We start from the raw sequence: 11,648 nt of genomic DNA on the forward strand, positions 1-11,648 counted from the left end.
CTTTTCTAGGGCCTGGGTGAAGTTAAAACAAAAAGAAAAAAAGTTACATGATAACTAGTATAAATTTAAAAGAAACAGGTAAATTGTATATAACATATTACAATTTCTTGTGTGATTATTCCTCTTTTCTATTCAACTCTGTTATGGCAATGGCAGTTTTATTCTTTAAGTTTAGAAGAAAATATATTTTTTAAATCTGTCTTTCTATTGGTTATGAATGCAAAAGTTCTAATTTTATCTTGAACAATCTAGAAATAATTGTTTGATTTATAATTTTGTCAATTATAACCTTTAAACTTGAAAGAAATCACATGCAAATGAGGTTATAGATTCTTGAAGTCTTTGTTTCCTCAATAATTTTTCTTCTTTCAAACAGGTCTGCTCAGTACATTTTTCTGAGTAGTATTTCTTTATTGACTACTGGAAGATTCTAGGCATTAGTGTCTCCCTAATATTTTATGTGAGATTTCAAAAGTTAATCTCTGTCTTTTCTTTATAGAAGTTATTTTTTCCATATCCAAATTATTTACAAGAGATCAATATCTAATACTATGATTGCTGAGAGAGAGAGAGAGAGAGAGAGAGAGAGAGAGAGAGAGAGAGAGAGACATAGAGACAGAGACACAGAGACAGAGACAAGAAAGGGGGATTGAGAAAGAAAGAGATAGAAGAGAGACACAGAAAGAGACCAAGTGAGAGAAATGAGAGAAGGGGAGATGTGCAAAAGTAGGGTGGGGTGAGCAGGTGCTTTTATTTAGCATTTTCTAGAGCTTACTTTTAATATATAGCTTCCTATTCAATATGATAAGCTATGATAAAACTATGCCACTCTGGTCAAATGCTTTACTCTGTGAGAATAGAGACAGCTTCAGACATGATAGGGCTTTTTGCCAACAGAATTATAAAAATTACACTTGACTTTCACACTGGTTATCAGTTTGTTTGTCCCCCCCAAAAAAGCAGTTAGACTGCAGTGCCTAGTTATCAATGCTGAATCAGTACAAGTGATTTATTAAGGCATTTTCCAAGGGTGCTCTAAATTGGGGACTGGAGGACAGATATTATTTCTAGTTGTCTTTTTTTCTTCATAAGTTACACTTTACTTTTACTTTAGGTCATTCTCACTTTCTATCTCTTTTCCCTCTGTCTGTGTCTATCTCTGTCTCCATCTTGCCCCATGGTCTCCCCAAAGGAAATCGATGAATATTGGTGAACAAATTAAAATTGCTGCTTCTGTTGTAAATCATATTTTCTATATGAAGATTAATGCTTTGCAGTTCTTCATTGTACTAACATGCCAGTTGCTGCTTGCTACAAATACAGAACTACAAAGTCATCACATTGAAAGGGATAATGGTAATGAGCTGTAATTAACCTTAATCATGATAGTGCATTCATAGTACAATCCAATTATGTGGGGAGGTATTTACTATTAGCATATTAATAAGAAAGTCTTGCTAAAACATAACCATCAATTACTATGTTGCTGTCTTAACTTCTCTTTTTCTTTTTTTTTTTCATTTTTAGGATCATATTAGGGCTGAAATGAAACTGAAAGGTCATTTGTTCTAAACCATTTATTTTATAAATGAAGAATGAGGCCCAGAGAAGTTGTGACTTGTCTAATTTTACATTGGTATTAATGGTTAGAATTAATTTCAAGTTCATGGTCTTTGTCATCAAATTGTACTGCCCACTCCACAACATTTTTAATGACTGTATATATTTGGCATTTCTTAATCTATATACATTTTGGGGTGATTCCAGAAGGTACTTTGATGTCTAAAAGATGACAAACACTGGGCTAACCAGTTTACAAATATTATTTCACTTAATCTTCACATTAACCCTGTTAAGTAGATGTTGTTATAACATTTACATTTGAGGAAACTGAGACAAAGAAAGTTAAGTGCCTTGCTCAGGGTCATGAAGCCAATATTTGATTCTAGATATGAACTCAGGTTTTCCTGACTCTAGGTTCAACAATTCATCTACTGCACTATCTTGCTTGATTTGTATATCAAACTTTAGCACAGCACCTAGTACCTGGATAAAGTATTGATTAAGTGAATGATAATTCAATGGAATTTTTCCCACTACTGAGATATACCATTCCATTTTTTGGATTAATTTTATTATTTTTAGAAAGGGTATCAGCAAGCACCCTGGCATACCCAAGGTGGCTACCCACACAGGTTCTTAAATCTGCTTTTCTACAGGAAAGCAACTCAAAGTGGGTAAACAATCTTGCTTTAATCAATCAAACATATCATTTACCTAGTTCAGGGGAAAAAGTTCAGCACTGAGAACTTCAGATAATACAGAAGTTACAAGCAGAAGTCACAAGAAGACAGAGAAACATTTCAGCAGACAGGCCTCCAACTGCCTGATCATTACATCCATACCTAGTCAGTTACCAGAGAGGGAAGTATCAACATCTGGGTTTTTTAAGCCAGGGGGCTCAACAATTGCCCATAGTCTCATCTGGTCAGATCACACACTTCTCAAAGTGAGCCCCAAGACAAAGCCTCACATCAGGGTGTCTATAGCCTTCTCCTGGCTCAGAGAATGTCACAACCCTCTTCACCAACTGCCCAATCACAGAGCACCAAGGTGTGGGCATTCCTGAAAACCAAGCCTCCCACCACAGGCTCCAGGTGCACTTAAACCTATCAAAGGGTCCAGTGACAGAAAAGACCTTAAATTCCCCTTTCCATAACAGGAAGTTATCCTCAATTGAGTTCATGTATGATTTTCTCCAATTTTTCTTAATGTTTGCCTATAGGGTCAAAGTGGAATAGAATAGGCACCTATGATTCAATTGTTTCCAGAAGCCTTTTGGACACAGATGTAGTAGTAGTATTGCTAGGTCAAAAAGGCATGCAGATTTATAGCCATTTGTGCATACTTCCAAGTTTTTCTCCAGAATAACGGTCAATTCACAAATCTACCAACAATTCAGTAGTGTACCTATTTCCTCACAACTCTTCTAGCATTTTTCATTTCTGATAGTTGTGCTGTGGTACCTAAGAATTTTTAAAATTTCATTTCTCTAATAAAAAGTGATTTAGAGCATTTCCTTATGTAAATCTAGATAGATTTAATTTCTTCTTAAAGCCACCTATTCAAACCTCTTGACAATTTATCAGTTGGTCAATAGGTCTTTTTGGTTTCAATAATTTGACTCATTTTTCTATTTATGTAAGAGATGAAGTCTTTATCAGAAAAAAATAGCTATAAAATTTTAATATTATTTAATTTTTATGGTAATTAGTAGAATGTAGTTTCCTGCTTATCTCTTTTAATTAGGTTTACTTTTGCTTTAGCATTATCTGAGATCAAGATTGTTACCTATACCTTCATTACTTAAAGTGAAACATGACAGATTTTTCATCAGTCAATTATTTTAAGGCTGTGTTTGTCTTTGTCTTTCAAGTATCTCTTTTATGCAACATACTGTGAGATTATGGTGTCTAAATTTATTCTGATATCTCATTTCTTTTCATGAGTTAGTTTATCACACTCATATTCACAGTTATAATTAATAACTATGTATTTTCTTCCATATGATGTTATTCTGTTTATTTTTTTCTCTCTGTTTTTACCTTGTCCCTCCTCAAAATTCATCTTGTTTCTGACCTTAATCCTCCCTTAATTTGCTCTCTCTTATAAATCCCTCTTTTTAAAAATCTCCTCCCTCCTACTTCTTTATTAGGAAAGTTAGATTTTTTTTCAGGTTCATAAATTGGCATTTAAGGGGTGGCTAGGTGGCAGAGGGAATAGAGCACTGGACCTGGAGTCAGGAAGACCTGAGTTCAAATCCAAACTCAGATACTTAACATTTACTAGCCATGTGACCTTAGGCAAGTCACTTAACCCCAATTGCCCTGCCCTCCCCCCTTTCAAAAAGCAAAAAAAAATTGGCATTTGTTATTTGAGTTCAATAACATGTCATGAAGGGGCTGGGGGTACATTCATATCACAGTCAAAGAGGGAGCATTAGTGAGGGGAAGGGGGAGGTTAGACAGGGAGATCAGAGTCTCTTATTTGTGTCTGCTCTAGATGGGGTTGATCCTAATTGCAGGGCCTTGGTCCAGGGCACACAAGAAAGTACATGATAAGATGAAGTTCCAGGCGGCAGAGTTTTAAGAAAATATCAAGGAGTGGCTGAAGTTACACGTCTAACTAAAGGTGGAGGCTAGGATTCTCCTTGGATCAGCAGCACCACTTCCTTTTATGGAACCAAAGCATAGAAGTTTGATAAGTTCCATACCATGAAACATCATTATAGTTAAGTCTTTTTTTTTTCTTTTTGGAGGGCAGTTGGGCTTAAGTGACTTGCCCAAGGTCACATGGCTAGTTTTTGTGTTAAGTGTCTGAGGCTGGATTTGAACTCAGGTCCTAACTCCAGGGCCAGTGCTCTATTCACTGCACCACCTAGCGGCCCCAAAGAAGGCCTTCAGGCACAGCTGGGAGATGTAGTTGCCTTTGTGGTAAAGAATATTTTACATCCTTTTCCTAACTTGTACTTTGCTTCTAATTTTCTTTGAATATGCATTCAACTTGTAGGTTGCCTCCTCAAGAGCTGCTGTTTGCTTCTCAGTTAAAGTGATCTGATCCAGATAAGACTAAAGTGCTTCCCATTTCCAGTTTATATCATTTATGCTTCTACCTATGTTTACTTCAATATCTTACATTTCTGGATACTTCAAGCTATTAAATTCGTTCATATTTCCAGAAGTTTATAGAAATCACTGTTGGCTGTCAGCTCATCTTTCAGGTATGTCAGGTATGTAGCCATTTTGGAGAACATGTCCTGGCACAATCCCATGATGGCTACTTTGGCAGGCTTTGGCAGTCCCCTCAGCCATCTCCACCACTGAATCATCTAGATTGGGGAAGGGAAGAAAGATGAAAGATGGAGGGAAGGATAGGCATGGGACAGGAGAGGAAGAGAGGAGTGGAGGAAATGGAGATGAAGGAAAGGAAGGAGAGAAGAAGGGGGAGAAAAGAGGGGAAAAAGGGATGATAAGTTAGATTTTTATACACATCTGAGTGCAGATACATATTCTTAGCTCTTTGGACCAATTTAGAAAAGAGTGAGGCACTGTGCACATGCCCACATTTTTCTGTATCATAAAAGCTCTTTCTTGTGTGCTTCATTTATGTGACTTGTTTCTTCATTCTACTTCTCCCTTCCCCCTTCTCCCAGTTCATCCCTCTTTTTTACCCCTTCATTTTTCTTTTGAGATAACCACAACACAATCAATTGATTCTCTGGCTATATAGACTCTCTAACTGCTCTAATAATAACTAAGTTTTTAGGGTATACAAGTATCATTTTCCCAAATAGCAATGTAAATAATTTAATGTTATTAAGTCTCTTACAATATGTCTTTCATATTTACCATTTCATTCTTCTGTTGTGTACTGTGGTTGAAAGTAATAATTTTTATTCCGATTCTTCTTTTTTCACCTACTTAATAGCATATTATTTTTTCCAATTACATATAAAAATATTTTTCAACATTCACTTTTACAAGATTTTGACTTTCACATTTTTTTCTCCCTCCTCACCTCCCTTCCACTGTCCCCAACATGGCAAGCAGTCTGATATAGGCTTTATGTGTACAATCATATCAAACGTATTTCTACACTAGTCATGTTATAAAAGAAGTATCAGAACAGAAGGGAAAAAAAAACTCAAGAAAGAAAAAAAAAGAAGAAAAGATCACATATTTTGATCTGCATCTAGGCTCCATAGTTTTATCTCTGGATGTGGATAACAATTTTCACCATGAGTCTTTTAGAATTGTCTTAAATTGTTTTATTACTGAGAAGAACAAAGTCTGTCAAACTTGATCATCACAGAATGTTGCTTACAATGTACAATGTTTTCCTGGTTCTGCTCATTCCATTAAGCATCAGTTCATGCAAGTCTTTCCAGGTTTTAAAAAACCTTCCTGTTCATCTTTTCTTATAGCAAAATAGTATTCCATTACTTTGACATACAACCAATTATTCAACCATTACTCAATTGTAATTCTTCCCATCAATTCCCAAGTCTTTACCACCAGAAAAAGAGCTGCTATAAATACATTTGTACATATAGGTCATTTCCCTCTTTTTATAATCAATTTTGGAGAAAGATCTGGTAGTGGTATTGCTGGATTAAAGGGTATGCACAGTTTCATAATCTTTTGTGCACAGTTCCAATTTGCTTTCCAGAATGGTTGGATCAGTTCACAATTCCAACAACAATGCAGTAGTGTTTCAATTTTCCCACATCTTCTTCAACATTTATAATTTTCCTATTTTGTCATGTTAACCAATCTGACAGGTGAGATATGGAAGCTAAGAGTTATTTTGATTTTCATTCCTTTGCTGAAAATTGATTTAGAACATTTTTATGTGACCATAAATACTTTATTTTTTTCAAATGAAAACTGCCTGTTCATATTCTTTGACCATTTATGAACTTGGAAATGACTTGTATTCTTAAAAATTCGACTCAGTTCTCTATATATTTGAGAAAGGAGGACTTTATCAGAGACACTGACTGTGAAAACGGTTTCTCAACTTTTTACTTTCCTTCTAATCTTAATTGCATTGGCTTTGTGCAAAATCTTTTTAATTTAATATCATCAAAATTATTCATTTTGCATTTCATTTTGTTCTCCAACTTATCTGTGGTTATAAATTCTTCCATTTTCATAGATCTGGCAGGTAAACTATTCACTGCTCTCCTAATTTATTTATGGTATCACCCTGTATGTGTAAATCATTTGTCCATTTTGACATCATATTGGTATATGGTATAAGATGTTGGTCTATGCCTAGTTTCTGCCTTACTATTTTCCAGTTTTTCAAGCAGTTTTTTTTCAGTGAGTTCTTATCTCAGAGGCTGGAGTCTTTGGGTTTATGAAATGGGAGATTGATATAGTGATTGATTACTGTGTCTTGTTTACCTAACCTATCACACTGATCCACCACTGTTTCTTAGCGAGTACCAAATAGTTTTGATGATTGCTGTTTTATAATAAAGTTTTAGAACCAGTAAAGCTAGACTATCTTCCTTTAGAATTTTTCATTAATTTCCTTGATATTATTGACCTTTTGTTATTCCAGAAAATTTTTTTATTAGTTTTCTGACTCTATAAAATATTTTTGGTAGAGTGGTATGGCAATGACTAATTAAGTTTAGGTAAAATTTTTATTTTTATTAGCTCAGTCTATGCCTGAGCAACTGATATTTTTTCCAGTTATTTATATTTGACTTTAATTGTGTGGAAAAATATTTTGTAATTCTGTTGATGTAGTCCCTGAGTTTGTCTTCACAGGTCAACTTCCCAATATTTTATGTTTTCTACAATATTTTAGATGAAATTTCTCTATCTCTTGCTCCTGCACTTTGTTAGTAATATATTGAAATGCTGATGATTTATGTGTGTTTATTTGACTTTCTGCAAATTTGATGAAGCTGTTAATTATTTCAAGTACTTTTTTTTACTTGATTCTCTAGGATTTTCTAAGTATACCATCATATAATCTGCAAAGAGTGATAACTTTGTTTTCTCATGGCCTATTCTAATTCCTTCCATTTTTTATCATCTCTTATTGCTAAAGCTAAAATTTCTACTGTTATATTGAATAACCGTGGTGATAATGGACATCTTTGTTTCACACCTGATCTTATTGGGATACTTTCTAACATATCCCCATTACATATAATGCTTGCTGATGATTTTGGATAGATGTTACCTACCAATTTAAGGACAACTTTATTTATTCCTAAACTCTCTAGTATTGTTTTGTTTTGTTTTTTTTTGGGGGGGAGGGTTGTTTTATTTTGTTTTGTTACTTTTTGGAGGGGGAAGACAGGGCAACAATTGGGGTGAAGTGATTTACCCATAGTCACATGGCTAGTAAGTGTTAAGGCTCTAAAGCTGTATGTGAACTCAGGTCCTCCTGACTCCAGGTCCAGTGCTCTATTCACTGTGACACCTAACTGCCAATCCAGTGGTTTTTAAAAGGAATAGGTACTACATTTTGCCAAAAGCTTTTCCTTTATCTATTGAAACAATAATATGTATTTTTTAGTTTTCACATTGATAAAGTCAATTATGCTGATAGTTTTCCTACTATTGAACTAGTCCTCCATAGTTTTTCTAATATTGAACCAGTCCTCCATTCCTGGTATAAATCTCACCTGGCCAAAAAGTATCATCCTAGTGATAAATCACTATAATCTCTTTGTTAAAATTTTATTCATTTTTTTGCATCAGTATTCATTAGAGAAATTGTTCTTTAAGTTTCTCTCTGTTTTTTTTAGCTCTTCCTTGCTTAGATATCAGTGCCATATTTGTAATATGAAAATAATTCATCAAAACTCATTCTTCATATATAGTATTGGAGATAATTATTCTTTTAATGTTTGTATAATTTAATGATAAATCTCTCAGGCCCTGGAGATTTTTTCTTAGGGAGTTCATTGATGTCATGTTAAAATTCATTTTCTCAAATGAGGTAACATAAGTATTTTATTTCCTTCTTCTTTAATCTGAGCAATATGTATATGTATATATATATATATATATATATATATATATATCCATTCCAGTTAGAATGTCTAATTTATTATCTTACAGTTGGGGAAAATAGCTCCTACTTATTGCTTTAATTTCTGCCTCATTGTGAATTCTCCCTTTTCATTTTTGATGCTGGTAATTTGGTATTATTCTTTTTAAACCAAATTAACAAAAGGTTTATCTATTTTATTGTCTTTTTCTAAAAAAAAAACAGCTCTCAGTTTTCTTTATTAGTTCAATAATTTTCTTTTTTTTTCTTGCCAGCTATTTTAATTTTTTCAAATCAGCACTGAAAATTGTGGAAAGACTGAACACTTGTATCAGTGCAATGGAAGGATAGTGTGACTTTGAGGACCAAAAAATTAAAAACTCATCAGACTGAACTGTCCTCATGAGGTGGGACTTGTTTTCCTCACAAGGAGGAAGGAGACTGCCTTAAAAGATGACAAGTGGATCTTTTTGTGACAGGGCAGGAAAGACCCAAGTGTTTACAACAACACAGATCAGATCACAATAAAATAGACCGGGTCACAGAAGGAATAGGTATCTTCTTCATGACTTAGGCCCAGTGCTGCTTGATAAAGCTGATCAGCCCATTGGTGGAAGCATAGTGAGAAGTCACAGGTTTATCAGAGTTCAACTCAGACTCAATTTTCTTGGCCAGTTGCTTTCCCAGTTCCACTCCCCATTGATCATAATTGTTGACATCCCATACAACACCCTGAACAAAGATCTTGTGCTCATACAAGGCAATCAAGACTCCAAGAATGAAAGGAGTGAGCTTTGTGAAGACAATGGAATTAGTGGGACGATTTCCCTCAAAGACTTATGAGGCAGTAGCTTCTTCAGGGCATCACCACTCTTGCCCACAGGCTCCAGCTGTTTTTGTGCCTCCTCTGCTCTCTTTCCTTTCATCAGAGCCTCAGTCTGAGCTAGAAAGTTGGTTAGAAGAATGTTATGATGAAAGCCATTCCAGATTGGGTTATGTGTCTGAATAGGGATGAGAAAGTCACAAGGGATCATCTGGGAATCCTGGTGAATAAGCTGGTAGAAAGCATGTTATCCATTGGTCCCTGGCTCTCTCCACACAATAGGGCCTGTACTGTAGTCAACCCGGGCTCCTGATTTGTTGATGTATGTCCATTAGACTCCCTCTCACCCTGCTGGAAGTAAGCAGTGCATTTACTGGTCATAGGGCAGCAGGGCCTGAGTTTCACATCCAAAACAGTTAATGTACCAGATGCTTAGCATGGCAAGTAACACAGGGGCATTCTTCTCCAGTGGGGTGATGAGGAAGTGATTGTCCATCCAGTGAGCCCCTGAAAACACCTGCTCAATGTTATCAAAACCAGCATGCAGGGCAATGGAGAGACCAATAGCTGACCACAACAAGTAATGTCCACCAACACAATGACAAAATTCAAACATATTTTGAGTGTCATTTCCAAAATCTTGAACCTTTGGTGCATTGGTAGACAAGGCCAAAAAGTGCTTTGCCACAGCTGAAGAGTCATTTGCTGCCTGCAGGAACCACTCCTGGGCTGTCTCTGCATTGGTGATGCTCTCCTGCATGGTGAACGTCTTGGAGACAATGATGAAGAGTGAGGTTTCCAGGTTGAGTTCAGCAAGGGTCTTGGAAATATGTGTACCATCAATGTTGGAGACAAAGCAGACATAAAGACCTCCTTTAGAATAGGGCTTCAGGGCTTCTCTCACCATCAGAGGACCCAAGTCAGAACCTCCAAAGCCAATGTTGATCACATCTGTAATTGTCTTCCCAGTGTAGCCTTTCCAGTCTCCTGCATGGATGTGCTGGGAGAATGCCTTCATTTTCTCAAGCACTTTGTTCACCTCTGCTACCACATCCTTGCCATCAACTAGCATGGGTATGTTGGAGAGATTATGCAGAGCTACATGGAAGACAAACTGGTCCTCAGAGAAATTGATCTTCTTCCCCTTGAACATTTGTTCCATACCATCTTCCATCCCTCAAGAGTTAGCCAGATCAACAAGTATCTTCATCATATCTTTTGTAATGAGGTTCTTGGAATAATCCACAAGGATGTGTCCATTTTTGGTGTCAAGATTTGTAGCAGCAAGGACCCCAAGCATCCTCAGGGTTTTCTGCCAATACAGGTTCTTAGATCTGCTTTGTTAAAGGAAAGCAACTCAAATTGGGTTAACAAGCTTACTTTAATCAGTCAGACATATATCGTTTACCTTGTTCAGGGGAAAAGGTCAGCACCCCGAACTTCAAAGTACACAGACAGAATTATCAAGACAGAAACAGATCAAGTAGACAGATTTCCAAACTGTACAACCATTACATCCATACGCAGTCAATATCTGGGTTTCAACATCTGTGTTTTTCAAAGCCGGGGGGGCTCTGGACAACGGCTTCCCAGAATCCAGATCAAATCACAGAACAATTCTCAAAGTGAGCCCCCAAAACAAAGCCTCACATCAGGGCTTATATAGCCTTCTCCTGGCTCAGAGAATGTAACAACCTTCTGGACCCACTGGCCAATCAAGAAGTATCTACTGAAAAACACGCCTCCCACCCCAGGCTCCAGGTGCACTTTAGCCTAGGGGCAGGGAAGATCTTTAAATTTGCATTTCCATTACATTCAGCCCCAAGATCTTTCATGCCCATAGCATAGACAATTTACTTTTGAATTAGCACTAAGCATCTCTTAGGTCACATTTTCAAGATACAGAACTAAAGTTACCAAAGTGGCTACTGGCCCTTAAACAAACACAAAGTACATAGCATTATCACTTCAATTCAAAACAAGAGGGCAAATGAAGTTCTGGGGGGGGGGGGTGTCCTTCCCCTCACACAGCTCCAGCCTCTGCTTCCAAGTACAGAGAGGGGGCTGGGCAATAAAACCAACAAGGTGGGGTCCCTGGGGATCCAAGGCACTTCATCCCACCCACCATAGTCACAGGTCCATCCTCCCCCTGGGTCCCAAACTGTGGGATGCAGCCAGGAAACATATTCAGTGCCCCTGCTTTGCTGCTCAGTTTTTATCTTTTCCTGTGACTGAATTCTGAACTCCT

The 11,648-nt window shown here is 36.6% G+C and overlaps 1 pseudogene; it reads right to left on the reverse strand.

Moving 5' to 3' along the window:
- Window positions 1–8,830: 8,830 nt before the first annotated feature.
- On the reverse strand, window positions 8,831–10,669 carry LOC138155986 (glucose-6-phosphate isomerase pseudogene; annotated as a pseudogene).
- Between the last annotated feature and the right edge of the window lie 979 nt (window positions 10,670–11,648).

Source organism: Petaurus breviceps, unplaced genomic scaffold (assembly GCF_028583685.1).
Source record: "Petaurus breviceps papuanus isolate PSGF00001 unplaced genomic scaffold, PetGlider_PUasm1.0 98, whole genome shotgun sequence".
NCBI lineage: Eukaryota > Metazoa > Chordata > Mammalia > Diprotodontia > Petauridae > Petaurus > Petaurus breviceps.